Source organism: Salmo salar, chromosome 01, assembly GCF_965601325.2.
Source record: "Salmo salar chromosome 01, fSalSal1, whole genome shotgun sequence".
NCBI lineage: Eukaryota > Metazoa > Chordata > Actinopteri > Salmoniformes > Salmonidae > Salmo > Salmo salar.
Window position 1 is genome coordinate 114,806,430 of NC_138291.1, and position 24,198 is coordinate 114,830,627.

Here is a 24,198-nt window from a genome sequence, read left to right on the forward strand (position 1 = left end):
AAGGACAGAGTTGATTGGTCTTTTCACAACAGAGGGGCGGTTCTGATTGGTTATTTTTACACAGGGATGCTACTAATTGGTTCATTTCATAAAGGTACGGTTCTGGGCATGGTTTCCCAAAAGCTACGTGAATTATTAAAACCTTCGTAAGAGTATCTTTTAAATGTTCGAGCCTTTTTCCCAAAACCGTCTTTATTAACGTTACACTTGAACCCGTTTAGTAATCTAACGCCTGCCTCAGACCACTCACAGAAGTGGTCCTTAGATCACAGTTTAACCTCCCACATCACTTTACACAGAGAAACTCTCAGCTGAACATAGAATGAAGATCTGTCTCTCTGTGACCGCCAAAACCTCTGTAGTTCAATATAAATAGCCTAAAAAGTATGTTATAAACAAGGGAAGCAAGGATAATTCGTTTGGTTTAATGAAAACTGAGATAACCGAATTATATAATAGCTAGATTATTAGGCTAAATAGAGACATCACTTTCATGTATTTGTAATCGATAGACCTACCTAGTATTAAGCCATTAGGCTTCATCTGAGATGCTTCAACATTTACATCTATTAGGCCTATAGGCTATTGTTATCTAAAAGATCACGCTTTTCACTGTAGCCTAACCAGTAACCTAAAGGTCAACTATTAGGTCTATGGCAACGTCACATCACTTGATACGTCATGTTTCATTATTTAATGATTTAATTGTAGCATATCTATAGGTCTACTTGAAGCCCAATTCCTGTATGCCATTAGGCTACTATGATTTGTTGAGCAATTCTGAAAACCATTGACATCATATCCTACTTTTAGGTCAGGTTGATATTTACTAAGTGAATGAGGGAACAGGCGACTTTGACTTTGGCTTTATTCACTCTAACAGTTTACACAAACTGAAGAAATGCAGAATTTACATAATCCAACATTGTCTACAGAATAGCATGAGAAAACACTTGGCTAACATAATGGCTAACATAATACAAACGCTTAGAATACAGAACACATGGCTAACATATTACAAACACTTAGAACACATGGCTAACATAATACAAACACTTAGAATACAGAACACATGACTAACATAATACAAACACTTAGAACACATGGCTAACATAATAGGTCGCTGACAGGTCGCTCCTACCAGGTGGCGTGGCGAGAATCTGTCTCCGCACCATGCGCTCTCACCACTGGTGTCCCCCAGGGCTCTGTTCTAGGCCCTCTCCTATTCTCGCTATACACCAAGTCACTTGGCTCTGTCATATCCTCACTTGGTCTCTCCTATCATTGCTATGCAGACGACACACAATTAATCTTCTCCTTTCCCCCTTCTGATAACCAGGCGGCGAATCGCATCTCTGCATGTCTGTCAGACATATCAGTGTGGATGACGGATCACCAGCTCAAGCTGAACCTCGGCAAGACGGAGCTGCTCTTCCTCCCGGGGAAGGACTGCCCGTTCCATGATCTCGCCATCACGGTTGACAACTCCCTTGTGTCCTCCTCCCAGAGTGCTAAGAACCTTGGCGTGATCCTGGACAACACCCTGTCGTTCTCCACTAACATCAAGGCGGTGACCCGATCCTGTAGGTTCATGCTCTACAACATTCGCAGAGTACGACCCTGCCTCACACAGGAAGCGGCGCAGGTCCTAATCCAGGCACTTGTCATCTCCCGTCTGGATTACTGCAACTCGCTGTTGGCTGGGCTCCCTGCCTGTGCCATTAAACCCCTACAACTCATCCAGAACGCCGCAGCCCGTCTGGTGTTCAACCTTCCCAAGTTCTCTCACGTCACCCCGCTCCTCCGCTCTCTCCACTGGCTTCCAGTTGAAGCTCGCATCCGCTACAAGACCATGGTGATTGCCTACGGAGCTGTGAAGGGAACGGCACCTCCATACCTTCAGGCTCTGATCAGGCCCTACACCCAAACAAGGGCACTGCGTTCATCCACCACTGGCCTGCTGGCCCCCCTACCTCTGAGGAAGCACAGTTCCCGCTCAGCCCAGTCAAAACTGTTCGCTGCTCTGGCACCCCAATGGTGGAACAAGCTCCCTCACGACGCCAGGACAGCGGAGTCAATCACCACCTTCCGGAGACACCTGAAACCCCACCTCTTTAAGGAATACCTAGGATAGGATAAAGTAATCCTTCTAACCCCCCCCCCCCCCTTAAAATATTTAGATGCACTATTGTAAAGTGGTTGTTCCACTGGATATCATAAGGTGAATGCACCATTTTGTAAGTCGCTCTGGATAAGAGCGTCTGCTAAATGACTTAAATGTAAATAATACAAACACTTAGAATACAGAACACATGGCTAATATAATACAACACTTAGAATATAGAACACATGACCAACATAATACAAACACTTAGAATACAGAACACATGGCCAACATAATACAAACACTTAGAATGCAGAACACATGGCCAACATAATACAAACACTTAGAGTACAGAACACATGGCCTATTACAGGGGCTGAGTCACTGGCTTACTGGTGTTCTTCCATGCCGTCCCTGGGAGGGGTGCGTCACTTGAGTGGGTTGAGTCACTGACGTGGTCTTCCTGTCTGGGTTGGCGCCCCCCCTTGGGTTGTGCCGTGGGGGACATCTTTGTGGGCTATACTCGGCCTTGTCTCGGGATGGTAAGTTGGTGGTTGGAGATATCCCTCCAGTGGTGTGGGGGCTGTGCTTTGGCAAAGTGGGTGGGGTTATATCCTACCTGTTTGGCCCTGTCCGGGGGTTTCATCGGATGGGGCTACAGTTTCTCCTGACCCCTCCTGTCTCAGCCTCCAGTATTTATGCTGCAGTAGTTTATGTGTCGGGGGGCTAGTGTCAGTCTGTCACATCTGGAATATTTCTCTTGTCTTTTCCGGTGTCCTGTGTGAATTTAAATATGCTCTCTCTAATTCTCTCTTTCTCTCTTTCTTTCTTTCTCTCTCTCGGAGGACCTGAGCCCTAGGACCATGCCTCAGGACTACCTGGCTTGATGACTCCTTGCTGTCCCCAGTCCACCTGGCCGTGCTGCTGCTCCAGTTCCAACTGTTCTGCCTGCGGCTATGGAACCCTGACCTGTTCACCGGACGTGCTACCTGTCCCAGACCTGCTGTTTTCAACTCTCTAGAGACAGCAGGAGCGGTAGAGATACTCTCAAAGATCGACTATGAAAAAGCCAACTGACACTAACTCTTGTTACTTACTTGTTGCACCCTCGACAACTACTATGATTATTATTATTTGACCATGCTGGTCATTTATGAACATTTGAACATCTTGGCCATGTGCTGTTATAATCTCCACCCGGCACAGCCAGAAGAGGACTGGCCACCCCTCATAGTCTGGTTCCTCTCTAGGTTTCTTCCTAGGTTTTGGCCTTTCTAGGGAGTTTTTCCTAGCCACCGTGCTTCTACACCTGCATTGCTTGCTGTTTGGGGTTTTAGGCTGGGTTTCTGTACAGCACTGAGATATCAGCTGATGTAAGAAGGGCTATATACATACATTTGATTTGATGGCTAATATAATACAACACTTAGCCATGTGTTCTGTATTCTAAGTGTTGTATTATATTAGCCATGTGTTCTGTATTCTAACAACATACAACTTAAACTCATAAAGGCTACAGAACATTTATTGTCTAGATGGGAAAACTGTATTTGTCACCTGTGCTCCCTCTCCGGCCTCTAGGTCACCAGGCTGCTCGTTATGGCGCACACCTGTCACCATCGTTACGAGCACCTGCTTGTCATCAGACTCACCTGGACTCCATCACCTCCCTGATTGCCTTCCCTATAGATATCACTCCCTTTGGTTCCTTCCCCAGGCGTTATTGTTTCTGTGTCATGTCTGTGTGTTGTTCGTGTTTTCCTGTTTTGTATTATGTTGCGTTTATTTATTAAAACACTCACTCTCTGAAGTTGCTTCCTGACTCTCAGCGCACATCCTTACAGTATTGCAAACAAAAGGAATAAAAAAATAGGACATTGAATAGCCCTGAATCATTTAGGTGTTACAGCGAGCTCTTTAGCCTATATTCTGGAATCATTTTCAGCATGGGATAACTCCTGTAATGACACAGTTAAGTTTCACTTGGTAACGAGTGCACTGCGTGGTGTTTTGGGAAATGAGTGTGGCAACTTTGGCAGTTATTTCTACGATGCATCGTTAAAACACTCGTAAGCCTAATCTCCATCGCTATCAGGAAACTGGGCCCTGATTGGTTCCTTTCACACAGGAACAGCTCTGATTGGTTCACTTCACACAGGGATACTACTGATTGGTTCCTTTTACATAGGAACAGTTCTGATTGATTCCTTTCACACAAGCAGGGAAAGTTCAAATTGTTTATTTTCACAGAGGGATGGACCTGATTTGGTTCTTCCTCAGACATGTCCATGACATATCATTTTATGTATATATATATATATATATATGTGTGTGTATGTGTGTGTGTGTATATATATGTGTATATATATATATATATATATATATATATATATATATATATATATATATACTGCTCAAAAAAATAAAGGGAACACTTAAACAACACAATGTAACTCCAAGTCAATCACACTTCTGTGAAATCAAACTGTCCACTTAGGAAGCAACACTGATTGACAATACATTTCACATGCTGTTGTGCAAATGGTATAGACAACAGGTGGAAATTATAGGCAATTAGCAAGACACCCCCAATAAAGGAGTGGTTCTGCAGGTGGTAACCACAGACCACTTCTCAGTTCCTATGCTTCCTGGCTGATGTTTTGGTCACTTTTGAATGCTGGCGGTGCTTTCACTCTAGTGGTAGCATGAGACGGAGTCTACAACCCACACAAGTGGCTCAGGTAGTGCAGCTCTTCCAGGATGGCATATCAATGCGAGCTGTGGCAAGAAGGTTTGCTGTGTCTGTCAGCGTAGTGTCCAGAGCATGGAGGCGCTACCAGGAGACAGGCCAGTACATCAGGAGACGTGGAGGAGGCCGTAGGAGGGCAACAACCCAGCAGCAGGACCGCTACCTCCGCCTTTGTGGAAGGAGGAGCACTGCCAGAGCCCTGCAAAATGACCTCCAGCAGGCCACAAATGTGCATGTGTCTGCTCAAATGGTCAGAAACAGACTCCATGAGGGTGGTATGAGGGCCCGACGTCCACAGGTGGGGGTTGTGCTTACAGCCCAACACCGTGCAGGGAGTTTGGCATTTGCCAGAGAACACCAAGATTGGCAAATTCGCCACTGGCGCCCTGTGCTCTTCACAGATGAAAGCAGGTTCACACTGAGCACGTGACAGACGTGACAGTCTGGAGACGCCGTGGAGAATGTTCTGCTGCCTGCAACATCCTCCAGCATGACCGGTTTGGCGGTGGGTCAGTCATGGTGTGGGGTGGCATTTCTTTGGGGGGCCGCACAGCCCTCCATGTGCTCGCCAGAGGTAGCCTGACTGCCATTAGGTACCAAGATGAGATCCTCAGACCCCTTGTGAGACCATATGCTGGTGCGGTTGGCCCTGGGTTCCTCCTAATGCAAGACAATGCTAGACCTCATGTGGCTGGAGTGTGTCAGCAGTTCCTGCAAGAGGAAGGCATTGATGCTATGGACTGGCCCGCCCGTTCCCCAGACCTGAATCCAATTGAGCACATCTGGGACATCATGTCTCGCTCCATCCACCAACGCCACGTTGCACCACAGACTGTCCAGGAGTTGGCGGATGCTTTTGTCCAGGTCTGGGAGGAAATCCCTCAGGAGACCATCCGCCACACCATCAGGAGCATGCCCAGCCATTGTAGGGAGGTCATACAGGCACGTGGAGGCCACACACACTACTGAGCCTCATTTTGACTTGTTTTAAGGACATTACATCAAAGTTGGATCAGCCTGTAGTGTGGTTTTCCACTTTAATTTTGAGCGTGACTCCAAATCCAGACCTCCATGGGTTGATAAATTGGATTTCCATTGATTATTTTTGTGTGATTTTGTTGTCAGCACATTCAACTATGAAAAGATAAAAGTATTTAATAAGATTATTTCATTCATTCAGATCTAGGATGTGTTATTTTAGTGTTCCCTTTATTTTTTTGAGCAGTGTATATATATATATATGTATATGTGTATATGTATATGTGTATATATATATATGTGTGTGTGTATATGTTTTGTTTTGTTTTTTTACATATTTTGCATAGAGAGATGTGAGAGAGTGCTGAACCAGCAGTAGGCACAGAGAAACTCTCAGCTGAACAGAGAATGAAGATCTGTCTCTCTGTGACCGTCAAACTCTGTAGTTCAATATAAATAGCCTAAAAAGTATGTTATAAACAAGGGAAGCAAGGATAATTCGTTTGGTTTAATGAAAACTGAGATAACCGAATTATATAATAGCTAGATTATTAGGCTAAATAGTGACATCACTTTCATGTATTTGTAATCGATAGACCTACCTAGTATTAAGCCATTAGGCTTCATCTGAGATGCTTCAACATTTACATCTATTAGGCCTATAGGCTATTGTTATCTGAAAGATCACGCTTTTCACTGTAGCCTAACCAGTAACCTAAAGGTCAACTATTAGGTCTATGGCAACGTCACGTCACTTGATACGTCATGTTTCATTATTTAATGATTTAATTGTAGCATATCTATAGGTCTACTTGAAGCCCAATTCCTGTATGCCATTAGGCTACTATGATTTGTTGAGCAATTCTGAAAACCATTGACATCATATCCTACTTTCAGGTCAGGTTGATATTTACTAAGTGAATGAGGGAACAGGCGACTTTGACTTTGGCTTTATTCACTCTAACAGTTTACACAAACTGAAGAAATGCAGAATTTACATAACCCAACATTGTCTACAGAATAGCATGAGAAAACACTTAGAATACATGGCCAACATAATACAACACTTAGAATACAGAACACATGGCCCACATAATACAAACACTTAGAATACAGAACACATGGCTAACATATTACAAACACTTAGAATACAGAACACATGGCCAACATAATACAACACTTATGTGGCTAACACATGGCCAACATAATACAACACTTATGTGGCTAACACATGGCTTACACATGGCTAACATATTACAAACACTTAGAATACAGAACACATGGCAACATAATACAACACTTAGAATACGTGGCCAAAATAATACATAATACAGAACATATATTGTCTTGATGGGAAAATTGTAATGCAAAAAAATGGATACAAAAAATAGGTCTTTGAATAGCCCTGAATCATTTAGGAGTTACAGCGAGCTCTTTAGCCTATATTCTGGAATCATTTTCAGCATGGGATAACTCCTGTAATGACACAGTTAAGTTTCACTTGGTAACGAGCGCACTGTGTGGTGTTCTGGGAAATGGGTGTGACATCTTTGGGAGTTATTTTTATGATGCATCATTAAACACTCATAAGCCTAAACTCCATCGCTTTCGGGAAACAGGGCCATGATTGGTTCCTTTCACACAGGAACAGCTCTGATTGGTTCTTTTAACACAGGGATGCTTCTGATTGGTTCCTTTTACATAGGGACAGTTCTGATTGATTCCTTTCACAAGGAGACTGTTCTGATTGGTTTCTTTTACACTAGCAGGGAAAGTTCTAATTGTTTATTTTTACAGAGGGATGGACCTGATTTGGTTCTTTCAATTACGTGGGATGACAGGGATTTGACTTCCTCTGTGCCTCGTCCAGACTTGGGAATGTTTTACACATTCTACATCCCCACTCTATCAGCAGGCTGATTGGCAGAGTGGCACCATGCAGTGGTAGATTCAGGATGCTGACCCTTAGGGACATTCACAATAGACCGGCAACCAGTGGCACATGCATCTCATTCAATGACCATCCCTGAGACCCGATATGCTCAAATTGAAAAGGAGATGCTGAGCATAACATATGCTTGTGAGAGATTCCATTAGTTTGTGTCACGACTTCCGCCGAAGTCGGTCCCTCTCCTAGTTCGTTCGGCGGTCGATGTCACCGGCCTTCTAGCCATCGCCGATCCACCTTTCATTTTCCATTGGTTTTGTCTTGTCTTCCCTCACACCTGGTTTCAATTCCATAAATTACATGTTGTGTATTTAACCCTCTGTTCCCCCATGTCCTTGTCCGGAATTGTTTCTTGCAGTACTTGTGTACGTTATGCTGGTGGATACCAGGTTTTGTTTGACCCATTCATTTATTGTTCTGTTTACGGTGGTTTTTATGTCTATTAAACGACACCATTGTAAATCAGTTTTCGCTCTCCTCCGCCAGTATGCACCGCGTTACAGAATTCTGGACCGAACTTATGGAGTCAGCAGGAGTAGGTACCCCAAGTATAGGGGTGGAGGAGCGCGTCCGGGAGCACGCGGCAATGCTCCACCATCTTGACACTGCCATGGACCGCGTTGTCCAGACAATCGACCGCTGGGAGAGACAGGTAGATCTCCCATCGCCTCCACCAGCACAACAGGGGTCTCCACTAAGCACTCCTCCTTCTCCTGTTCCCAATGGGATTCGTCTCTCCCTACCCCAGGAATATGATGGGACGACTGCGAACTGCCAGGGGTTCCTTTTACAACTGGACTTGTACCTGGCAACTGTCCACCCGGCTCCTTCGGGCCATGAGAGGGTGTCCGCCCTCATCTCGTGCCTCACCGGGAAAGCCCTGGAGTGGGCCAACGGCATTGGAGAGAGGGAGATGCAGCGTTGGACCAATTTGAGGAGTACACCCGAGGTGAGCGCCTCTTCCATCTGAGGCAGGGGACGAGGAGCGCCCAGGAGTTCGCCTTGGAGTTTCGGACCCTGGCTGCCGGCGCGGGATGGAACGACAGGACCCTGAACGACCAGGCAGGGCGCTCTGGCATCACCCCAGGTGAGCCGGGACCATTCTCACCCAGAGCCCTCTGTTGCACATATGCTTGTGTATGTCACTTTCCCTGAGTTTTCCCCGCATTCCCAGCATAAGGCGCTCGTCGATTCAGGCGCAGCTGGGAATTTTATTGATAGACCGTTCGCCCATAGGTTAGGGATCCCCATTGTTCCCGTGGCTGTGCCCTTCCCCGTTCATGCCTTAGATAGTCGATGGTTGATTAGGGAGGTCACCGCTCCTCTGGGCATGGTGACGCAGGGGGGTCACAAGGATAGAATTAGTCTCTTCCTTATTGACTCTCCTGCGTTTCCCATGGTACTAGGCCTACCCTGGTTAGCTTGTCATAACCCCACTGTTTCTTGGCCACAGAAGGCTCTCACGGGGTGGTCGCGAGAGTGCTCGGGGAGGCGTTTAGGGGTTTCCGTTGGTGCTACTACGGTGGAGAGTTCAGACCAGGTCACCGTGCGCATTCCCCCTGAATATGCCGATTTAGCTCTTGCCTTCTCCAAAAAGAAGGCGACACAATTACCACCCCATCGACGGGGCGATTGTGCGATAAATCTCCTGGTAGACGCTGCACTTCCCAGGAGTCACGTGTATCCCCTCTCACAGGCGGAGACGGAGGCTATAGAAACATATGTCTCCGAATCCCTGCGTCAGGGGTATATTCGGTCATCCACTTCACCCGCCTCCTCAAGTTTCTTTTTTGTGAAGAAGAAGGAGGGAGGTCTGCGCCCGTGTATTGACTATCGGGGTCTGAACCAGATCACTGTGAGGTACAGTTACCCGCTACCGCTCTTAGCCACAGCAATTGAGCCATTGCATGGGGCGCGCTTCTTCACCAAACTAGATCTCAGGAGCGCTTACAAACTGGTACGTATCCGGGAGGGAGACGAGTGGAAGACGGCTTTCAGTACCACCTCAGGGCACTATGAATACCTCGTCATGCCATACGGGTTGATGAATACGCCATCAGTCTTCCAAGCCTTTGTAGATGAGATTTTCAGGGACCTGCACGGGCAGGTTGTAGTGGTGTATATTGATGACATGTTGATATACTCCGCTGCACGCGCCGAGCATGTGTCCCTGGTGCGCAGGGTGCTTGGTCGCCTGTTGGAGCATGACCTGTACGTCAAGGCTGAGAAATGCCTGTTCTTCAAGCAGTCCATCTCCTTCCTAGGGTATCGCATTTCCACCTCAGGGGTGGAGATGGAGAGTGACCGCATTTCAGCCGTGCGCAATTGGCCGACTCCCACCACGGTAAAGGAGGTCCAACGGTTCTTAGGGTTTGCCAACTACTACCGGAGGTTTATCCGGGGTTTTGGTCAGGTAGCGGCTCCCATTACCTCACTGCTGAAGGGGGGCCCGGTGCGCTTGCAGTGGTCAGCTGAGGAGGACAGGGCTATTAGTCACCTGGGGGCTCTGTTTAGCTCGGCTCCCGTGCTGGCCCATCCGGATCCCTCTTTAGCGTTCATAGTGGAGGTGGACGCGTCCGAGGCTGGGATAGGAGCTGTGCTCTCTCAGCGCTCGGGTATGCCACCGAAGCTCTGCCGCTGTGCCTTCTTCTCGAAGAAGCTCAGCCCGGCGAGGGGCCTCCGGGTGAGGGGCCTTCAGTATCTTGTGGAGTGGGAGGGGTACGGTCCGGAGGAGAGGTGCTGGGTTCCGGTCTAGGACGTGTTGGACCCTTCAATGCTGCAGGCGTTCCACTGTCTTCGTCCGGATCGCCCTGCGCCTTGCCCTCCGGGTCGTCCCCGAGGCCGGTGTCGGCACGCAGCTGGAGCCGTGCGTCAAGGGGGGGTACTGTCACGACTTCCGCTGAAGTCGGTCCCTCTCCTAGTTCGGGCGGCGTTCGGCGGTCGACGTCACCGGCCTTCTAGCCATCGCCGATCCACCTTTCATTTTCCATTGGTTTTGTCTTGTCTTCCCTCACACTTGGTTTCAATTCCATCAATTACATGTTGTGTATTTAACCCTCTGTTCCCCCCATGTCCTTGTCCGGACTTGTTTCTTGTGGTGCTTGTGTACATTATGCTGGTGGATACCGGGTTTTGTTTGACCCAATTATTTAACAAGGATCACCTTGTTGTCACAGACTCCTACTCCCTGTATCCAGAGGTTAGTAGGCTGAACACCACCACTGCAGACGCTGTGATAACCTGTATGAAATCCATATTCTCCAGACAAGGGGTTGGCAAGTGAAGTCTTCAGTGATAATGGACAACAATTCTCTAATGCAAAGTTCAAACATTTCAACAAAAGTCCACACATCCCACAATCAAATGGACTGGTGTAGAAATCTGAATCACATCTTCTGAACCCCCAGGGACATGCCAGTCAGATCTTCTGAACCCCAGGGACATGCCAGTCACATCTTCTGAACCCCCTGGGACATGCCAGTCCCATCTTCTGAACCCCCTGGGACATGCCAGTCAGATCTTCTGAACCCCAGGGACATGCCAGTCACATCTTCTGAACCCCAGGGACATGCCAGTCACATCTTCTGAACCCCTGGGACATGCCAGTCAGATCTTCTGAACCCCCTGGGACATGCCAGTCACATCTTCTGAACCCCCAGGGACGTGCCAGTCACATCTTCTGAACCCCCTGGGACATGTCAGTCACATCTTCTGAACCCCTGGGACATGCCAGTCACATCTTCTGAACCCCCTGGGACATGCCAGTCACATCTTCTGAACCCCTAGGACATGCCAGTCACATCTTCTGAACCCCCTGGGACATGCCAGTCAGATCTTCTGAACCCCCTGGGACATGCCAGTCACATCTTCTGAACCCCTGGGACATGCCAGTCACATCTTCTGAACCCCTAGGACATGCCAGTCACATCTTCTGAACCCCCTGGGACATGCCAGTCAGATCTTCTGAACCCCCTGGGACATGCCAGTCACATCTTCTGAACCCCTGGGACATGCCAGTCACATCTTCTGAACCCCCTGGGACATGCCAGTCAGATCTTCTGAACCCCTGGGACATACCAGTCACATCTTCTGAACCCCAGGGACATGCCAGTCACATCTTCTGAACCCCCTGGGACATGCCAGTCACATCTTCTGAACCCCCTGGGACATGCCAGTCAGATCTTCTGAACCCCAGGGACATGCCAGTCAGATCTTCTGAACCCCCAGGGACATGCCAGTCACATCTTCTGAACCCCCAGGCTGAAGCTGAAGTCATCTAGATATCGGCTTGATAACATTGGTTATTGACAGGTCATTGGTTATGGACTGGTCAGTGGTTATGGACAGGTCATTGGTTATGGACAGGTCATGGACAGGTCATTGGTTATGAACAGGTCATGGACAGGTCATGGACAGGTCATTGGTAATGGACAGGTCATTGGTTATAGACTGGTCATTCGTTATGGACAGGTCATGGACAGGTCATTGGTCATGGACTGGTCATTGGTTATTGACAGGTCATTGGTTATGGACAGGTCATTGGTTATAGACTGGTCATTGGTTATGGACAGGTCATGGACAGGTCATTGGTCATGGACAGGTCATTGGTTATGTACAGGTCATTGGTCATGGACTGGTCATTGGTTATTGACAGGTCATTGGTTATGGACAGGTCATTGGTTATGGACAGGTCATTGGTTATGGACAGGTCATTGGTTATAGACAGGTCATGGACAGGTCATTGGTCATGGACAGGTCGTTGGTCATGGACAGGTCATTGGTTATGGACAGGTCATTGGTTATGGACAGGTCATTGGTTATAGACAGGTCATGGACAGGTCATTGGTCATGGACAGGTCATTGGTTATGGACAGGTCATTGGTTATGGACAGGTAATGGACAGGTCATTGGTTATGGACAGGTCTTGGTTATGGACAGGTCATTGGTTATAGACAGGTCATGGACAGGTCATTGGTTATGGACAGGTCATTGGTTATGGACAGGTCATTGGTTATGGACAGGTCATTGGTTATGGACAGGTCATTGGTTATAGACAGGTCATGGACAGGTCATTGGTCATGGACAGGTCGTTGGTCATGGACAGGTCATTGGTTATGGACAGGTCATTGGTTATGGACAGGTCATTGGTTATAGACAGGTCATGGACAGGTCATTGGTCATGGACAGGTCATTGGTTATGGACAGGTCATTGGTTATGGACAGGTAATGGACAGGTCATTGGTTATGGACAGGTCTTGGTTATGGACAGGTCATTGGTTATAGACAGGTCATGGACAGGTCATTGGTTATGGACAGGTCATTGGTTATAGACAGGTCATGGACAGGTCATTGGTCATGGACAGGTCATTGGTTATGGACAGGTCATTGGTTATGGACAGGTCATGGACAGGCCATTGGTTATGTACAGGTCATTGGTTATGGACTGGTCAATGGTCATGGACAGGTCATGGACAGGTCATGGACAGATCATTGGTTATGTACAGGTCATTGGTTATGGACAGGTCATGTACAGGGCATTGGTTATGGACAGGTCATTGGTCATGGACAGGTCATGGACAGGTCATTAGTTATGTACAGGTCATTGGTCATGGACAGGTCATGGACAGGTCATTGGTTATGGACAGGTCATTGGTCATGGACAGGTCATGGACAGGTCATTGCTTATGGACAGGTCATTGCTTATGGACAGCAGATTATCTGTAAACCTGGTGCAACGAATCACTTCTGAGATGTATGTTTTTGTTGTATACTGTCTCTGTCCAAAATAAACGTAATAAACAAATGACCAAATGATAACACCCCTCTCCTCTCTGTGGCTGGTTGGAGGGTTGATGTATCAGCATTACTGTGGCCCGCAGAGACCAGAGTGTTTGAACAGAATGATTTCATCATCCACCGACGTAGCGCTAGTAAAGCGTCGTGAATGTAAATGTGTACAGAGAATCTTGATGGGCATGAAAAATGAATGAATTACTTTCCTGGCTGATCTTCAAACACTTTTAATAAATGTATCCCCCACACAGTCATATATTGATATGTTTGATATATTTATCTTTTAATCTTACCCTTTTAAATTGACTTTCCCGATTCCCTTCCCATGAATGTCCCTGAACACACGATGTGTGTTTGACTGAAGATACAGCATGAGTGTCCCGTAGCATCACCTGAGATATGGTTTAGATGAGAAGACACAGAGCAGAGTGAATGTTTACAAGACACCGTGGATTTATTTCATTTGTTTTATGAAAAGTGTTCTATGTTGTGTTCCAAGAATGGGAGTTTATTTTAGTTGAAGGTACTGTGAAAACACTTTGTTTTATTCAAACAACCAAAACGGTTAATTGTTTGCTTTGTGACACTCTGCAACAGATCTGATTCTTGAAGAATAAGTGGCCTATTTACTGTCAGTTCATCATCTCTAATTGTTTAGACTGAGAAAGAGCTCATCATCTCTGTTTAGACTGAGAAAGAGTTAATCATCTTTAACTGTTTAGACTGAGAAAGAGTTAATCATCTTTAACTGTTTAGACTGAGAAAGAGTTAATCATCTTTAACTGTTTAGACTGAGAAAGAGTTAATCATCTTTAACTGTTTAGACTGAGAAAGAGTTGATCATCTCTGTTTAGACTGAGAAAGAGTTCATCATCTCTAATTGTTTAGAAATTATGCAGCATCTGTTTTTCATTTGATGGTTTGTTTCTCGTCCAAATGCTAATAGCGATGTTGTATTGATCGATATTTCTGCATGGTTTGGGGGGGAAAAAACACAGTCAGTTAGTATAGTCAATCTTAAAATGTCTTAATTTCATTAGGATCTCCCTGATATTTCAATACCAGTCTTTTACCTTGGCACGTGCCTATCAAGAAGCCACTGTCTTGTGATAGAAGTTTAATGGGGGATTTTCAGGTGTGGAAAAACAGGAGAAAAATCTTTTGATTTTAGGGGGGGGGGGGGGGTTCTGTAGCCAATAGAAGTTATGTAACGCTAGACAAGGATTAACAACTACCTCATAGTTCAATATCCCATTTCAAATCTATCAAGCAGAATTTCCCCTCAAATCTGGTTCGGTGAAGGTAGTTGTTGTACCTCTCGTATCCAGGAAGTTAGCCACCCAAAGACAAACAAATGGACTAATTAACTACTGTATGCCGTCTACACAGCAACCGTCTGCTTGGAATGGTTCTATTGCTAGGCTAATCCAGCCGTGTAATAGCTCTATCCACCTCTGGAGAGAAGGGCTTACGTTGTTCCTGTTTCTATTGTTTTAGGAGAGTTAGTTTTGGAGGAGTGGTTTAAAGAATGAAAGTATGTTTTATATTCCACCTAGTTGTCAATCCATCTTACTGAATCATTGTTGTTATGAGTGAGTGTATGTTATGTATTCATTCATTCATTCAGTCATTCAGCATTGTGGCTCCTTCATAGCCATTACCATTTCTCACTGTTTTGTCTGTATTGATTACAAAGGCCTCTGAGTTTACAATTTCTCTGCACATAAACAGTGATGGTTTATCTGTTTCTTTCCTCTCATTTTCTTTCAATAATTTTCCTGTAGTTTCAGTCGCAGTCAGTGGGAAACAGTTGGTTCTGTCAGAGAGATGAGGTTCTGTCAGAGAAACAAGGTTCTGTCTCTGTGTGGTCGGTCTGCAGTCAGTGGGAAACAGTTGGTTCTGTCAGAGAGATGAGGTTCTGTCTCTGTGTGGTCGGTCTGCAGTCAGTGGGAAACAGTTGGTTCTGTCAGAGAGACGAGGTTCTGTCTCTGTGTGGTCGGTCTGCAGTCAGTGGGAAACAGTTGGTTCTGTCAGAGAGATGAGGTTCTGTCTCTGTGTGGTCGGTCTGCAGTCAGTGGGAAACAGTTGGTTCTGTCAGAGAGATGAGGTTCTGTCTCACTGTGGTCGGACTGCAGTCAGTGGGAAACAGTTGGTTCTGTCAGAGAGATGAGGTTCTGTCTCTGTGTGGTCGGTCTGCAGTCAGTGGGAAACAGTTGGTTCTGTCAGAGAGATGAGGTTCTGTCTCACTGTGGTCGGTCTGCAGTCAGTGGGAAACAGTTGGTTCTGTCAGAGAGATGAGGTTCTGTCTCACTGTGGTCGGTCTGCAGTCAGTGGGAAACAGTTGGTTCTGTCAGAGAGATGAGGTTCTGTCAGAGAGATGAGGTTCTGTCTCTGTGTGGTCGGTCTGCAGTCAGTGGGAAACAGTTGGTTCTGTCAGAGAGATGAGGTTCTGTCTCTGTGTGGTCGGTCTGCAGTCAGTGGGAAACAGTTGGTTCTGTCAGAGAGACGAGGTTCTGTCTCTGTGTGGTCGGACTGCAGTGTGTATGAGACCGTGTGTATGAGACCGTGTGTGTGAGACAGTGTGTGTGAGACAGTGTGTATGAGACAGTGTGTGTGAGACAGTGTGTGTGTGTGACAGTGTGTGTGTGAGACAGTGTGTGTGTGAGACAGTGTGTGTGTGAGACAGTGTGTGTGTGTGACAGTGTGCGTGAGACAGTGTGCATGAGACAGTGTTTGTGAGACAGTGTGTGTATGAGACAGTGTGTGTATGAGACAGTGTGTGTATGAGACAGTGTGTGTGTGAGACAGTGTGTGTGTGAGACAGTGTGTGTGTGAGACAGTGTGTGTGAGACAGTGTGTGTGTGAGACAGTGTGTGTGAGACAGACAGTGTGTATGAGACAGTGTGTGTGTGAGACAGTGTGTGTGTGAGACAGTGTGTGTGTGAGACAGTGTGTGTGTGAGACAGTGTGTGTGAGACAGTGTGTGTGTGAGACAGTGTGTGTGAGACAGACAGTGTGTATGAGACAGTGTGTATGTCTCATACAGTGGTTGTTTAAATCCTGTCAGAACAGCTTCGTCTGATTGGTCTGATTATATAATGAAGTAGTAATTTATGCCAAATCTGTCATTTGTAACCGGCATGGCTGCATCCCAGTTAAATCAGCACAACGTTACCTCGTCATTACTCAGAATAAATTAACATCACTATGAGCGAGCACAAGACGTCTTACTGGTTGAAAATATGTATTTTTTGTAAAAAAAAAACAACTACATTATTTCAATGTTTTGTGCTCACTACTCCTGTGACAACATAGCTTTTAAACAACTCAACAATTTGTTTCTGGAATAGTCCCGACAGAGCTGCCTTATGGTCAAGTATGTGACTATGGCTCAGTGGGAACTCAGGACCTTCACTTGTGCTGTTATTTCTCACAGCAATGAACTGTACCCTTGGATAATATCCCACAGTAAAAGGCTGACTGTCTAACTGGGACAATTAAAGTGGATTAGCTTCCTCAAGGGGACCACAACAACGGCTGGCCAGGGACTCTGGCTGCTCTCTATAACAACCTCACAGTAACACTGCCACTATGTCACTATATTACACACTATGTCACTATATTAGACTACACACACTGTCTCTGTATTACACACTATGTCACTATAATAGATTACACACACTGTCTCTATATTACACACTATGTCACTATATTAGACTACACACTATGTCACTATAATAGACTACACACACTGTCTCTGTATTACACACTATGTCACTATAATAGATTACACACACTGTCTCTATATTACACACTATGTCACTATATTAGACTACACACTATGTCACTATAATAGACTACACCCACTGCCTCTATATTACACACTATGTCACTATAATAGACTACACCCACTGCCTCTATATTACACACTATGTCACTATAATAGACTACACACACTGTCTCTGTATTACACACTATGTCACTATAATAGACTACACACACTGTCTATATTACACACTATGTCACTATATTAGACTACACACTATGTCACTATATTACACACTATGTCACTATATTAGACTACACACACTGTCTCTATATTACACACTATGTCACTATAATAGACTACACACACTGCCTCTATATTACACACTATGTCACTATATTACACACTATGTCACTATATTAGACTACACCCACTGCCTCTATATTACACACTATGTCACTATATTAGACTACACACACTGTCTCTATATTACACACTATGTCACTATAATAGACTACACACACTGTCTCTATATTACACACTATGTCACTATATTAGACTACACACACTGTCTCTATATTACACACTATGTCACTATATTTGACTACACACTATGTCACTATAATAGACTACACCCACTGCCTCTATATTACACACTATGTCACTATATTAGACTACACACACTGCCTCTATATTACACACTATGTCACTATAATAGACTACACACACTGCCTCTATATTACACACTATGTCACTATATTAGACTACACACACTGTCTCTGTATTACACACTATGTCACTATAATAGACTACACACACTGCCTCTATATTACACACTATGTCACTATATTACACACTATGTCACTATATTAGACTACACACACTGTCTCTATATTACACACTATGTCACTATATTAGACTACACACACTGTCTCTATATTACACACTATGTCACTATATTTGACTACACACTATGTCACTATAATAGACTACACCCACTGCCTCTATATTACACACTATGTCACTATATTAGACTACACACACTGCCTCTATATTACACACTATGTCACTATAATAGACTACACACACTGTCTCTATATTACACACTATGTCACTATATTAGACTACACACACTGTCTCTATATTACACACTATGTCACTATATTTGACTACACACTATGTCACTATAATAGACTACACCCACTGCCTCTATATTACACACTATGTCACTATATTAGACTACACACACTGCCTCTATATTACACACTATGTCACTATAATAGACTACACACACTGCCTCTATATTACACACTATGTCACTATATTAGACTACACACACTGTCTCTGTATTACACACTATGTCACTATAATAGACTACACACACTGCCTCTATATTACACACTATGTCACTATATTACACACTATGTCACTATATTAGACTACACACACTGTCTCTATATTACACACTATGTCACTATATTAGACTACACACACTGTCTCTATATTACACACTATGTCACTATATTTGACTACACACTATGTCACTATAATAGACTACACCCACTGCCTCTATATTACACACTATGTCACTATATTAGACTACACACACTGCCTCTATATTACACACTATGTCACTATAATAGACTACACACACTGCCTCTATATTACACACTATGTCACTATATTAGACTACACACTATGTCACTATAATAGACTACACCCACTGTCTCTGTATTACACACTATGTCACTATATTAGACTACACACACTGTCTCTGTATTACACACTATGTCACTATATTAGACTACACACTATGTCACTATATTAGACTACACACGCTGCCTCTGTTACACACTACAGCAGTTATTCTTGAGGTTGGAATAATACTGTGAAATTTGAAAATTATGATAATTCACTTATAGTGTAAGAGCTGTTTGAAAAGACCGAGTGAAATATCAGCCTGTTTTGGTGAGATGGAGTTTTGGCCTTCCATGGTGACGTCACCAGATGACAAGTTAGTTAATTGACCAATAAGAAAGAGAGTTCCAAACCTCTCTGCCAATAAGAGCTAGTTTTCTCCTCCCACTCAGACCACTCCCAGCTAGTCCTAGTAAAATGATTGCTTGAGAATTTGCTCTTCGCTAAGAAGCTATTTTTGTTTCTTTTTGACCATTTAATTAAAAACAATCACAGTAAGGTACTGAATTGTTACCCAGAAATGATTTGGTGTTGAGATAAAAACGACTGTAACTAGTCTGTATGCATGTTTTATTAAACATGTCGGCTCTATGTCATTGTTTATGTTTATGGGCTCCCGAGTGGCGCAGCGGTCTAAGACACTGCATCTCAGTGCTAGAGGAGTCACTACAGATCCTGGTTCGATTCCAGGCTGAATCACAACCGGCCGTGATTGGGAGTACCATAGGGCGGCGCACAATTGGCCCTGTGTCGTCCGGGTTTGGCCGGGGTAGAAATTCATTGTAAATAATAATTTGTTCTTAACTGGCTTGCCTGGTTAAAATGTCTGCCTGCATACTGTTCTTATTACAGCCATGGAGATATATGCTGTTGTTAAATCTATAGGTTTGGCCAAGCCATAGAATATTTTCATCATTCAAAAAGGCTCTCGCACATCCGAGTTATCTGGTTGCAGGTGCGTGGGAATAATGTGATTACTACAAAGAAAAGAGAAACCCGCACATTTCTCTTGCTCATATAACTTGTAAATGAAAGCTTACAGTGACAAGAAACAAGTATGCGAACCCTTTGGAATTACCTGGATTTCTGCATAAATTGGTCAAAAAATGTGATCTGATCTTCAAGTCAAAACAATAGACAAAAACAGTGTGCATACAGTGTAGGTTGGAAAAAGTATATGAACCCCTAGGCTAATGACTTCTCCAAAAGCTAATTGGAGTCAGGACTCAGCTAACCTGGTGTCCAATCAATGAGATGAGATTGGTTAGAGCTGCCCTGCCCTATAAAAAACACTCACAAAATGTGAGTTTGCTTTTCACATGAAGCTTTGCCTGATGTGAACCATGCCTCGAACAGAAGAGACCTTAGAAGACCTAAGATTACGAATTGTTACAAAAGTATCTCTAAAAGCCTTGATGTTCATCAGTCCATAGTAAGACAAATTTTCTATAAATGGAGAAAGTTCAGCACTGTTGCTACTCTCCCGAGGAGCAGCCGTCCTGCAAAGATGACTGCAAGAGCACAGCGCAGAACGCTCGATGAGGTTAAGAAGAATCCTAGTGTCAGCTAAAGACTTACAGAAAACTCTGAAACATGCTAACATCTCTGTTGACGAGTCTACGATACATAAAACACTAAACAAGAATGGTGTTCATGGGAGGACACCACGGAAGAAGCCACTGCTGTCCAAAAAAAACATTGCTGCACATCTGAAGTTTGCAAAAGAGCTCCTGGATGTTTCACAGCACTAGTGGCAAAATATTACGTGAACAGATTAAACTAAAGAGGGATGGTCATTCATTATTCTATGCTACAGTAAAGCAGTGGACCGTGGACTGGAATGTTCAGTGTTCTATACTACAGTAAAGCAGTGGACCGTGGACTGGAATGTTCAGTGTTCTATACTACAGTAAAGCAGTGGACCGTGGACTGGAATGTTCAGTGTTCTATACTACAGTAAAGCAGTGGACCGTGGACTGGAATGTTCAGTGTTCTATACTACAGTAAAGCAGTGGACCGTGGACTGGAATGTTCAGTGTTCTATACTACAGTAAAGCAGTGGACCGTGGACTGGAATGTTCAGTGTTCTATACTACAGTAAAGCAGTGGACCGTGGACTGGAATGTTCAGTGTTCTATACTACAGTAAAGCAGTGGACCGTGGACTGGAATGTTCTGTACTACAGTAAAGCAGTGGACCGTGGACTGCAAATACTATGATTTTAGGGATTCTGTATATGGGATTTCAAAAGATAAATGATGCAAATCACTTACATATTTAAGTCCCTGTAATCGTAATGATGTCCCTTCCAGCAGGGAAACACCACGGAAAATGAACACATTCAGAGTACATCCCAAATGGCTCCCTATTCCCTATATATTGTACGAACTACTACCACAGGGCTCTGGGGTCGTTCCATGTCATTTCAGCCAGCCATGACATTCACCGTTTCAGATTGTTCTGAAATCGCCTTGATGTTCATCAGTCCATAGTAAGACACGTTTTCTATAATTGGAGAAAGTTCAGCACTGTTGCAACTCTCCCTAGGAGTGGCCGTCCTGCGAAGATGACTGCAAGAGCACAGCGCAGAACGCTCGATGAGGTTAAAAAGAATCCTAGTGTCAGCTAAAGACTTACAGACATCTCTGAAACATGCTAACATCTCTGTTGACGAGTCTACACTAAAACAAGACTGGTGTTCATGGGAGGACACCACGGAAGAAGCCACTGCTGTCCAAAAAAAACATTGCTGCACGTCTGAAGTTTGCAAAAGAGCTCCTGGATGTTTCACAGCACTAGTGGCAAGATATTATGTGAACAGATGAAACTAAAGTTGAGTTGTTTGGAAGGAACACACAACACTATGTGTGGAGAAAAAAAAGGCATAGCACACCAACATCAAAACCTCATCCCAACTGTAAAATATGGTTGAGGGAGCATCATGGTTTGGGGCTGCTTTGCTGCCTCAGGGCCTGGACAGCTTGCTATCATCGACGGAAAAATGAATTCCCATGTTTATCAAGACATTTTGCAGGAGAATGTAAGGCTGTCTGTCCACCAATTGAAGCTCAACAGAAATTGGGTGAAGCAACAGGACAACGACCCAGAGCACAGAAGTAAATCAGCAACAGAATTGCTTCAACAGAAGAAAATATGCCTTCTGGAGTGGCCCAGTCAGAGTCCTGACCTAAACCCGATTGAGATGCTGTGGCATGACCTCGAGAGAGCAGTTCACACTAAACATCCCAAGAATATTGCTGAATTGAAACAGTTTTGTAAAGAGGAATGGTCCAAAATTACTCCTGACCGTTGTGCAGGTCTGATACGCAACTACAGAAAACTTTTAGTTGAGGTTATTGTTGCCAAAGGAGGGTCATCCAGTTATTAAATCCAAGGGTTCACATACTTTTCCCACCCTGCACTGTGAATGTTTACACGGTGTGTTCAATAAAGACATGAAAACATATAATTGTTAGTGTGTTATTAGTTTAAGCAGACTGTGTTTGTCTATTATTGTGACCTAGATGATGATCAGATCAAATTTTAGGACCAATTTATGCAGAAATCCAGGTAATTCCAAAAGGTTCACATACTTTTACTTGCCACTGTATATGTCGGTCTCTTGACGTTCTCTTGACCTTTTTTTTTCTCCACAAATATAGATGGTCACTATCTATTTTGAAATGTTCAGTGTTCTATTCTACAGTAAAGCAGTGGACCATGGACTGGAATGTTCAATGTTCTATACTACAGTAAAGCAGTGGACCATGGACTGGAATGTTCAATGTTCTATACTACAGTAAAGCAGTGGACCATGGACTGGAATGTTCAGTGTTCTATAGTACAGTAAAACAGTGGACCGTGTACTGGAATGTTCAGTGTTCTATACTACAGTAAAGCAGTGGACCGTGGACTGGAATGTTCAGTGTTCTATACTACAGTAAAGCAGTGGACCGTGGACTGGAATGTTCAGTGTTCTATACTACAGTAAAGCAGTGGACTGTGGACTGGAATGTTCTGTACTACAGTAAAGCAGTGGACTGTGGACTGCAAATACTATGATTTTAGGGATTCTGTATATGGGATTTCAAAGGATGAATGAATAATCTCTATCCGATGCAAATCACTTGCATATTTAAGTCCCTGTAATCGTAATGATGTCCCTTCCAGCAGGGAAACACCACGGAAAATGAACACATTCAGAGTGCTTCCAAAATGTCTCCCTATTCCCTATATATTGTACGAACTACTACCACAGGGCTCTGGGGTCGTTCCATGTCATTTCAGCCAGCCATGACATTCACCATTTCAGATTGTTCTGAAATCGTTTCTGTAGTTAGAAACAGATAAGATTAGCATTCCTGAACCATTATTTTGTTGAAATATAATTTGATATCTGAGAAATTAGGCTAATTCATTGCAGCCAATTTGGCATTTTCATTTAAAGGATTCACACAATATTCGATAAATATAATGCATAACATCCAATTTGGACCAAACTTTTTTTTCTAACAATGAGTAAGGCATCAGGAATCAATGGTAAAAAAAATGGTCACCCCAGCTCAGTGTTAAAGGGATAGTTCACCCAAATTACAAAATTAAATTGGTTTCTTTACTCTGTAAGCAGTCTATTGACAAGGTATGACAACAACCGATGCTTTGGTTATGTTTGTCAAAAGCCACCCACGGAATCTTCTTTCTTGTGCTTTTTGAGGAGGAATGACCCTCTGGTCAAAAGCCAACCACGAACCTCTTTCTTGTGGTTTTTGAGGTGGAATGACCCTCTGGTGAAAAGCCACCCACGGAATCCTCTTTCTTGTGCTTTTTGAGGTGGAATGACCCTTCTGGTCAAAAGTAGTGAGCAACAAGGTATAGGTGGTCATTTGAGACACACCCTCAGACTTCAGCAAGGCTAACATGCTGACCACACCGCTCGCGTTCCAAAATAAATTTACACATACATGTTTATTCAATCATTGCACCCCCACTGCTCGCGCGAGACAGTGAGCATCTGCTTGGCCAGGCGCTAAATTAGAAATTGGTTCTATTTGTGACGCTCAACGTGCTGCAAGTCCGGCCTTTCCCATCTCCTCATTGGTTTATAGGAGCATATACCCACGTGGGTGATTGAAAGATGAACGGACGTCCTCACTCCAGTCGGC